The following is a 9,163-nucleotide window of genomic DNA, read 5'->3' on the forward strand; positions in this document are numbered from 1 at the left end:
GTGAACAATGGGATACACGTGTCTCTTTCAGTTTTGGTTTCCTCAGGGTATATGCCTAGGAGTGGGATTGCTGGGTCATATGGTGGTTTTATTCCTAGTTTTTAAAGCAATATCCATACTGTCTTCCATAATGGCTGTATCAATTTATATTCCCACCAATAGTGCAAGAGTATTCCCTTTTCTCCACACCCTTTCCAGCATTTATTGTTTGTAGACTTTTTGATGATGGCCATTCTGACTGGTGTGAGGTGATATCTCATTGTAGTTTTAATTTGCATTTCTCTGATAATGAGTGACGTTGAGCATCTTTTCATGTGTTTGTTAGCCTTCTATATGTCTTCTCTGGAGAAATGTCTGTTTAGGTCTTTTTCCCACTTTTTGATTGAGTTGTTTGTTTTTCTGGTATTGAGTTGTGTGAACTGCTTGTATATTTTGGAAATTGTCAGTTGTTTCATTTGCTATTATTTTCTCCCATTCTGAGGGTTGTCTTTTCACTTTGCTTATAGTTTCCTTTGCTGTACAAAAGCTTTTAAATGATATCAGGCCCCACTTGTTTACTTTTGTTTTTATTTCTGTTACTCTAGGAGTTGGGTCATAGAAGATCTTGCTTTGATTTATGTCATCGAGTGTTCTGCCAATGTTTTCCTTCAAGAGTTTTATAGTTTCTGGTCTTATATTTAGGTCTTTAATCCATTTTGTGTTAATCTTTGTGTATGGTGTTAGGAAGTGTTCTAATTTCATTCTTAAAATAATTAACTTATTTTTAATTGAGGGGTCACTGACATACAGTATTATATTTAGTTAATTCCCTGTGATCATTATAAATTTAGAAGAACCTTTAATTTAAGGGTTAAACACAATTGAACCCTTAATTATATACTGTCTTCGTCTCTTCCGCTTCATTTAGTAGGCACTTAATAAATAATGTTTGCAGCTGAGGCTGACCTGGTCACCTTGTCTCTTCCAAGGAATTGAAACACCCCTGAGAGCTGGGGCCATGTTGCTCATGCAATTATTGACCAGGACGTAAATGCTTAGTTGATTTCAGTGCAACAGAGAGGTGACCTTGTTTGATTAGTCTCCTGGGACCAGCAGATTACTACTGTCAACTTAAATAGGGCTAACTCATAAATTTTTTCACTTGGACAAGGTGAATAAATTGCAGTGTTACTCAGCTGGTAAAGAATCTGCCTGCAATGCAGGAGACTTGGGTTTGATCCCTGGGTTGAGAAGATGCCCTGGAGAAGGGAATGGCAACCCACTCCAGTACTCTTGCCTGGAGAATTCCATGGACAGAGGAGTCTGATGAGTTACAGTCCATGGGGTCGTGAAGAGTCAAACATGACTGAGCGTTGAACACTTTCACTTTTAGATGGAGAAGACGATTGAATGGAAATGGGAATTTTCCCTGGTAACACTGGTAGCTTTATTGGGGCTGCTGCGTGGTTACTGGAAACAAGAAGATGTCACAGAGAAGCCTCAGTAGGAGACTGATGGGTTTGGCTCTTTGGGGCCATACTGTTTGCGGTAGAGAACGCATCACAGTGGAGAGCAACCTCTGTTCTCTGCAGAATAGTTTAGGGCAAGAAGCAAAACCAGAGAACATGCGTTAAATAGAATCTACATCAGACCTACCAATTGTGCAGATGATTTAAGGGTTATTGTGGAAATTTACTTAAACCAACTCAGCATAAAATAGCATAAACAGTAGGCAAAGCTGGTGTTGCTATAGTGATAAAGTACACACAGGGCAGTGAGCCTGCGGCACATGTAAGGCAGTTTGAGTGCATCTGGAATGCTGGTTTCCAAAATAGAAGAGGATGCCCCAAGTTTGATTTTGTGTGAACAAAGATCACTTCAGGGCCGAGGAGCCGAAGGAATATGAAAGAACCTGAGAATGTTCATGTTTGAGGCAATTAGAGCTTCTTGTATGCTTCGAGGGAGGGAGTGAATGATAAGTGAGCCTAGAAAGAACAAAGTAGCTTGTTGTCACTCTGAAGGGATGTCTTTTTCTTTAGAGAAAATTGGATCACTTATAGGCAATTGATCCAGTTAATAACCTGAGTTTTAGCTGCTGCAACCAAATCATATGGATGAACTTTTCTTGCCTTCTTTCCCACCTTATAGGAAACACTAGCTCAGGGTGCTTCTCATTTCTCATAAAGAAATTGTCAGGCTCTATTGACAAGCAGCTAATGAGTTTGACATGGGATCAATATTGCCATCAGTCTTTAGCACAGACATGTGTTTATCTCGTAATGTGGCTTTTAAAGCATGGACTTAAAGAGTTGTTTTCTGCTCCAGGGGACACATAAATAAATTTCATCCTAACCACTATTTTTGGAAGATTCATCAGTTTTTTTTTTTTTAAAGAGGATGATTGGTCTTTGACAATTAAACTCTGACCCTACTTGGCATTCCTTGGCCAACAGAAAATATTATAATAGGATTCAACCAGTGGCTTCTTTTTCTCTTTTAAACTTTGAGGCTGATGTTAACCTCCAAGAATTTTAAGAAACTTTATCTTCAAAACCCTTTGCGGTTTAACTCTGATAAATTTTCAGTTTGGGGAGCTGGTTTGATTTTGCTTGGAAAACACACCCTCATTTAGATGCACTTATTTTAAATTGTAACTTTAAGATAAGAGTAGAGAAAATTTGGGAACTCTAAGAGGAAAAAAGAAACATCAGTCATGATCTTACCACTGTAATGAAGTCACTGTGGTCACTTGTGAAAGTGAAAGTGTTAGTCACTCAGTTGTGTTCATTGTTGCCCACCAGACTCTGTCCATGGGATTCTCCAGGCAAGAACTGGAGTGGGTTGCCATTCCCTTCTTCAGGGGATCTTCCTGACCCAGAGGTCGAATCTGGCGTCTCCTGAATCACAGGTGTATTCTTTACCATCTGAGCCACGAGGGAAGCCCGCGGTCATTTGTATTCTGGTATTTTTAGGAGGATGGTTTATTTCATATTTTGTGCTCTTTGGGTTCATTTGTTCTCAATGTACTTGTAAAACATTCAGTGACTGGGTGTCAGGTATAGCGATGACGCTGACCTTGTGGATTATCTGTGACTGTCCCTTCACATATGGCTCAGGAGTGACAGAATTCACAGCTGAAGGGGTCTCTGGCATGTTCCAGAAGCCACCTAGCCACATCAGCAGATGTGTGGGAATCACACTTCTGACAACAGGATCTTATATAGAGATTTTATGGTTTTTTTTTTCTTTTTACAATTTTAATTGTTTGGTGCCACCATGCAGCATGTAGGATCTTATTAGTTCCCTGATCAGGGATCAAACCTGGGCCCCCTGCATTGGAAGAGTGGAGTCTTACCCACTAAGTTCCAGGGAAGTCCCCAGGGGACTTTTAGTTTTAAGGTGAGTTTGGAAAGGAAAATTTTGGAAACTTGGAGCGGTGGGAAAGATATTTTTATTAGTAAGTTGAAGAATCAAAGTTGTCCTCAGTTTTCAAGTCTTTGATAATAGTGCCACCTCTTCCCTGAAGCCTCCCTGGATTCCCCCTGATTAGCACTAATGTCTCCCTGATTTTCAAGTGGCCAGAATATTTGACTATTATACATTGCAGCACTTAAGTGTCATTTGTTTAAGTGACTTCTCCTCCATTTTATCTGTAAACTCTGAGGTATAACACCCTCTTTTCCCACTCTATTCCCCTGGAACATAATTATGTCCTCAGTAAAGATTTATTTGAATCAAAATATATCAGGTAGTATTTCTCTTTCTGTGTATGGTAAAAATGTAGTTTTCCTGACTAATTTAGAAGACACTTGTTTCAGTGAAAGAACATAGTCCATGGAATTCTCCAGGCAAGAATACTGGAGGGGGGTAGCTATTCCCTTCTCCAGGGCATCTTCCTAACCCAGGGACTGAAGCCAGGCATCAAACCCAGGTCTCTTGCATCAAAGGTGAATTCTTTACCATCTGAGCCACCAAGGAAGTGAAGTCACTCAGTTGTTTCTGACTCTTTTCGACCCCATGGACTGTAACCTACCAGGCTCTTCCATCCATGGGATTTTCCAGGCAAGAGTACTGGAGTGGGTTGTCATTTCCTTCTCCAGAGGATCTTCCCAACTCAGAGATCGAACCCAGGTCTTCCACATTGCAGGCAGACATTTTACCATTTGAGCTACCAGGGAAGCCCAGAGCCACCAAGAAAGCCTGGAAAAAAATACATAAGCCTTAATTAAATGACACTGTTTTGAAGAGGCTTTGTGTCTGGCTTGGACACTCGGTGTATATATCTCTATGTTTCACCATAAGCCGTTCGTGAGAAGAGGACCATCCTTTGCCATGTGACTTAGTGTATGTGGTGGAATGTCTGGGAAGTGGGAGGTTCAGGAATGCCGCAGCAATGAATAAATCGTGAACATTTCTGGTTTCAATTTGGGTTACCTACTCTCGGTCTAGAAGGTCTGGCAAGCTGCCCTGGACTTTGGGTTCTGTGTGCATTGGCTCTGAGGAGGAAGAAGAGAAATTCTGAGCTTTGGGGCGGGGATCATGAGAAGGAAGTGGACTGGAATCTGTTCTCTAAAACGATGCCACGGAGTCTGTCTTGCTGATGACAGCTGGGGTTGGAATGATTTTTCCACCGTTCATAGAAGATGTTTTATTTTCACATGTGACTTGCTCATTACACAGCTTAAAACCCTGCAACCAACCAACAGAAACAAACCCCACAAAATTTTTTTGGGAGCTCCCATTGCATAGACAATTGAATACAATACTATGATAAAGAAAACGTTAGGCTTCCCTGGTGGCTCAGTGGTAAAGAATCTAATCTGCCTACCAGTGTAGGAGACACAGGTTAGATCCTTGGTCCGGGAAGATCCCACATGCCTTGGAGCAAATAAGCCCACGCACCACGACTACTGAGCCCGGGCTCTAGAACCCGCAAGCTGCAGCAGATGCCCACATGCCCTAGAGCCCATGCTCCACCACATCAGAAGTCACCAAAATGAGAAGCCCCCCTCGCCGCAAATAGGGAAAAGCCTGAGCAGCAGTGAAGACCCAGCACAGCCAAAAATAAATAAATACCATTGTTAAAAATGCATTGTCTTTCTTTCCCTGAGGGAGATGGGGAAGAGGGTGGCGACCTGAAATCCATGAGGGTGTCACAGTCAAGTGTGACGCTTTTAAACTTTCCGTTCCTTCTGCTCAAAATCTGTTCACCACTTTTCCTTTTTGTTTTAAGATTTGTTTTTATTTTTTGGATATGGACCATTTTTAAAGTCTTAATTGAATGTGTTACAATATTGCCTCTGTTTTATGTTTTGGTTTTTGGCCCAGAGGCATGTGGGATCGTAGTTCTCTAACCAGGGAAGGAACCCACACGCCCTGCCTTGGAAGACAAAGTCTTAACCACTGGACTGCCAGGGAGATCCCTCCACTTCCGTTTTTCTAATTTATTATTTATTGCACGAGAACAATTTATTTTTAAAGTGTATTTTTCTCCCTTGTTTTCACTCTGACTTGATGCGTTTTAGAACTTCTGTTTAATGTGTTCCTAAAGTTAGTTTGATGACGAGTCCTCAGTCTAGGATGTAACACCCAGGCAGAGTGGATGAATCGGCTAGGAATGGTGCCCGGAGAGTTGGTGCTGTTTTGCTCTTGGTTATACTTCTCAGGCTCTTATACCGGAAAGCAAGGCCTTTTCCTTGGCTCCTGCCCAGATCTTCCCTCTTTACTTCTGCATAGCACGGTGGCTAGCAGAGTCAACAGAGCAGGTGCGTGAGGCGAGAGGTGGCCCCCTTCCCGGCAGGAAGGTCAGTGCTCCCCAACAAGGGTAACGCACCATGAAGAATGACTACCAGAGCCCTCAGCTACAGACGCTCACACACCTCCTGAGTTATTTCAGTGTGGTCTCATGTTCAAATGATTTTGTCACACCAAAATAGATTAAGGAGAGAAGAATCCCCACAAGTGGTAAATGAGCAGGAAAAGGCAGATGAGGATTGCAAATATATCTTGAGGGCATTATGCTAGGTGAAATAAGTGAGACAGAGAAAGATAAATATAATATTGCTTCTGTGGGGCTTCCCTGGTGGCTCAGATGGTAAAGAATCTGCCTGCAGTGCAGCAGACCTGGGTTCCATCCCTGCGTTGGGAAGATCCCCTGAAGGAGAGAATGGCAACCCATTCCAGTGTTCTTCCCTGGGAAAGCCCATGGACAGAGGAGCTGGCAGGCTAAAGTCCATGGGGTCTCAAAGAATTGGATTGAGCAATGAACACTTTCACTAAATGGCTAACAGCAAAAACTGCTTATTGAGAGTTATTTATCTTAATGGAGCGAGAGTAACTTATCTATAAAATAAGTAACTTACGGAAAGAGACACTAGGTAGAAGGGCTTGGTTACCTGGTGTGTAAGGAGTCGTCTTCATAAGATGTAGGAATGTGAGTTGGAAAATTCATCACTGGTTGTTCTCTCAATAATCTTGCTCCAAGGTTTTCCATGAAGGAAGTAGTATCTTGATGACTGCAGTGTGTGGTGGTTTATGGTCATAGTGGGGTATGTATTGGAGATCTTAGGGCTGTTGAAAACCATTGCTTTAAGGCACTGGTTTTTCCAAGTTGTCCTCTACTGGTTCTCAGAAGTTTTATAAGCACCTATATTACCAAAGGATAAAACAAAACAAAACAGAAAAGAGTAAAAAAAAATCCAAAAGAAATACCAAATCTTTGGAGCCCATTACTACCCATCTTTTAAAACCAACTAGTAAGAACCATAGTTCTGCAGCATCCTTCTTCATTCTTCTTTTCATAGTTTGGTGTCACCTTTGAGTTCATAGCTAAATGTTGAATGACAGCTTCACACACACACACACACACACACACACACACACACACATACACACATCCTGGAATTGTTATTTTGAATCACCTTCAAAAAAAGCCTCGTAAAAAACATCAGTATGATCAGACGTCACCCCTGTGACAGTTAGGATGTGTGTCATACAAAATCCAGGAGCTGGCAGATCAACTCTGTAGCCCTTGTTAAGCCTTTTCTATTCTGCAGGGGCAACAAACTCTGAAATGCAGAAGTGATTGCATTAAATCCTTGGCTGGCAATTTTGTGTGGGATTGGGTATTGAAATGCAGCAAAGCAAATAATGAAGGCATATGTTTACCTATAATTCTTTTTACCTTGGGAGAAGGATTAAATAGGAACAGTTTGGTTGTTGTCAAATTCTTAACAGTTGCTTTCAAGCATGAAACAGTCCCTGGGCTCTCGGAGGATTTACTTAGCAGTTTGAATAGAGAGGTCTTTACTGCTAATGGAACTGAGATGGCAGGCTTAGGCAATGGGGTGCTTTATAGCCTCTTTAGCCACTTGAGAAGATGTAACATCAATAGCTGAAACCAGCCCGATCTCCATTGGTGTTTAGGAAGTTGTGCAAAATTGGTGAATAAATAATTCAGGGTTGGACGAATGTCTGGATGCCCAAAGTGTGGAGAGTATCTAAAAGCTCAATTCAAGGAAGGTTTCATTCTGGGAGGAAGTCTGGGAGCGTCTGCTTGAGCATGGCCCCAGGGAGCAGTTACAGATGATGACATTTTCTATGAAAGAAAGAATTTTCACTTGGGATTGACTGAGCTTTGTAAAGAAACATTTCGCTGGGGACTCCAATCCTGGAAAAGCATTATTCATAAAAAAAAGAATATTTTATTTTCAAGTGCAGATGGTTGGCAGTGACTGCTTGGGGCTGGAAGCATGGCTGTATGTTTAAAGTAAGGATGGTGATGATGGCTTGGAGTCTTAAGTAACCACTGAAGCTCTCTGTTATTCGATGGTTAGGCTTTAAGAAAATACCTTTTGATGGGGTGGGGGAGAATGAGTCACATTTCGTCTCGTGGTAACTGGTGGAAGCTTCTGCTTCAGGCTGTCGTCAGTCTGTCTGTGATCGTGATGTTTCTGGAACGTGTTCCCTAATGAGTGGTGGAAGACAGGTGTTGGGGACCGGCTAGATGGATGCATGGATATTTGCAAACATTCCGACTCTCCTTTTTGGCAGAGTAGGTAGGACTATGTGACCATGTCCTCTTGAACATACCTGGGCTTCCCAGGTAAAGAATCTGCCTGCCAGCACAGGAAACGCAGAAGATCCTTAAGGGTCGGGAAGGTCCCCTGGAGAAGGAAGTGGCAACTGACTCCAGTATTCTTGCCTGGAGAATCCCATGGACAGAGGAGTTTGGCGGGCTATTGTTCACGGATAGGGTCACGAAGAGTCAGACACGACTGAGCATACACACACGGCCAATTACATGTCACTTCTGGGCAGAACCAAGGACACAGTATAAAGAAAGAAGGCCTAGCGTGATTTGCCTGAGACCACCTAACTGGTTCTCTGTAGCTGTGAGAGGACCACAGTTCAAGGTTGGTTCCTTTCTTCCTGGGTACTGGGCTCCTCAGGCTTCCTGCTGAATAAACAGTTCTCAGTTCTCTGTTCACAAGGGGGCAGATGACACCTGTATGAAGACTTCTCCCCATGTTGCTGAGTTTGAAATCAGTATCTTGCCAACTTCAAGGGTGGCCAGCCGTAGCCTGGCTAAACTGGAATTCCAGCTCTACCTTTTCCTGGCCCCATGGCCTGGGAAAATTGTTTCATTCTCTGAGCCTCAGTTTCCTCTTCTGTAAAATGGAGACCGAAAGAGGATTCCTACATGGGCTTGTTTTGAAAAGAACACCAGAGACAGGGCAGTGGAAATTTTCAAGGACGTTGAAGACATCGGTTTTTTTTTTTTTTTTTTTTTTGCCTCTAACAAAATTTATAGAAATTCTGCAAGGGCTTGAAATATGCCTATAGCTGTCATTGAGAGTATATATTTAAGGAGAGTAACATGATAAAAGTATTTGTGGGGAAAAAAAAAAAGCTTTTAGAAGACTAAGAAAACTCCCAAGTTCAAAGATTATTTTTAAGCCGGCAGTAGAATGTCATCTCAAATAGGCTTCCTTTTTTTTTTTTTTTCCCTTATGAAAGTTGTTGGAAAAACACAAAACAACCTCATCCTGTATTGATAAGTCAGAGCTTTCCAGATTTCCTGATTTGATTTCACCTACTAGTAATTTTCCAGCTCTTGGAAATTGAAGGTGAATAAATGTTTTTAAAAGTCTAGCTTCCCACAGGATTTGATTCAATTTGCTAT

At 42.0% G+C, this 9,163-nt stretch overlaps 1 protein-coding gene and 1 long non-coding RNA gene across 9 annotated transcripts in view; one reads left to right on the forward strand and one right to left on the reverse strand.

Moving 5' to 3' along the window:
- Window positions 1-9,163, forward strand: part of PTPRM (protein tyrosine phosphatase receptor type M) — a 656,058-nt gene that overhangs the window by 45,253 nt on the left and 601,642 nt on the right. The window lies entirely within an intron of this gene.
- Window positions 6,380-9,163, reverse strand: part of LOC132658504 (uncharacterized) — a 32,321-nt gene continuing 29,537 nt past the window's right edge. Inside the window, exon 3 of the long non-coding RNA XR_009598231.1 lies at window positions 6,380-6,625. This is a non-coding gene — a long non-coding RNA (uncharacterized LOC132658504). The remainder of the gene's footprint in view (window positions 6,626-9,163) is intronic.

Source organism: Ovis aries, chromosome 23 (genome assembly GCF_016772045.2).
Source record: "Ovis aries strain OAR_USU_Benz2616 breed Rambouillet chromosome 23, ARS-UI_Ramb_v3.0, whole genome shotgun sequence".
Classification (NCBI taxonomy): Eukaryota; Metazoa; Chordata; class Mammalia; order Artiodactyla; family Bovidae; genus Ovis; species Ovis aries.